General features: G+C 47.2%; 1 non-coding gene across 1 annotated transcript; it reads left to right on the top strand.

Annotated features, from left to right (window-relative positions):
- The first annotated feature begins 730 nt into the window (after window positions 1-730).
- Window positions 731-803, top strand: TRNAC-ACA (transfer RNA cysteine (anticodon ACA)). Its single transcript has one exon. It is a non-coding gene; the product is annotated as a tRNA-Cys (tRNA).
- Window positions 804-1012: the final 209 nt, after the last annotated feature.

The raw sequence follows: 1012 nt of genomic DNA, 5'->3' as shown, positions 1-1012 counted from the left end.
CAGATCCAGGAGTTTTTTAGGAGGTAGGATTTGAAGTGACTCAGTCACAGGAGGGGACAAGTATAAACTGAGACCCAGATATTGGACTTAGGGGACTTGGGAACAGGAGAGAAATTTACAGAGAAAGGGAATTATGAGCCGGGAAGCAGGTATGGAGGAGGAAATCAAGAGGTTGGTTAGTTTTGGACAAGTGGCTTCTGAGGTTCATCTGTCTAGCTGGTTGGTCTAGGCTCAGAGTCATTGCCTAGACTAAACGTAGAGGTTTAGGTGCCTTTTGAGGCCATGAGTATGACTGAAATCACCCAGACATAGGACATAACTTTGGGAGAAAAGAAGGCCAAATATTCAAGTTCAGAGAATTCACTGGTAGAGACGAATGGAAGAAGAGGAGCCAGCAGAGGAGACTGAGCTTAGTTATGTGGGTAGAAAAGAAAGAGTGGTCCTCTGAAATCGGGAAGGGGGAATTCTAAGTGGAGCGTGACCAACAGTGTCAAATGCTGCTACAGGGGAGCCAGTGAGAGGAGAACTAGGAAGCGTCCTCTGTTCTGTGCACAGCGGCACGGGTTGAATTTTTCTCCCAAGAAGATATGTTGATGTCCCGCAACCTCAAAATGTGAGGTTATTGGGAAACGGGGTTGTTGCAGATACAATTAAGATACAAATTAAGATGAGGTCATCCTGGATAAGGTGCACTCCTAATTCAATATGACTCCTGTCCTCAGATCAGGCTTCCCTGGTGGCTCAGACGGTAAAGTGTCTGCCTACAATGCAGGAGACCCAGGTTCGATCCCTGGGTCAGGAAGATCCCCTGGAGAAGGAAATGGCAACCCACTCCAGTATTCTTGCCTGGAAAATCCCATGGATGGAGGAGCCTGGTGGGCTACAGTCTATGGGTTTGCAAAGAGTTGGACATGACTGAGCGACTTCACTTCACTTCACTGTCCTCAGAAGAGCAGAAAAGACAGCTGTAGAATGAAGAATGGAAGCAGAGACTAGAGTTCCACGGCACAAA

Source organism: Bos javanicus, chromosome 20 (genome assembly GCF_032452875.1).
Source record: "Bos javanicus breed banteng chromosome 20, ARS-OSU_banteng_1.0, whole genome shotgun sequence".
Lineage (NCBI taxonomy): Eukaryota > Metazoa > Chordata > Mammalia > Artiodactyla > Bovidae > Bos > Bos javanicus.
This window is presented reverse-complemented; position numbering and strand designations above follow the sequence as displayed.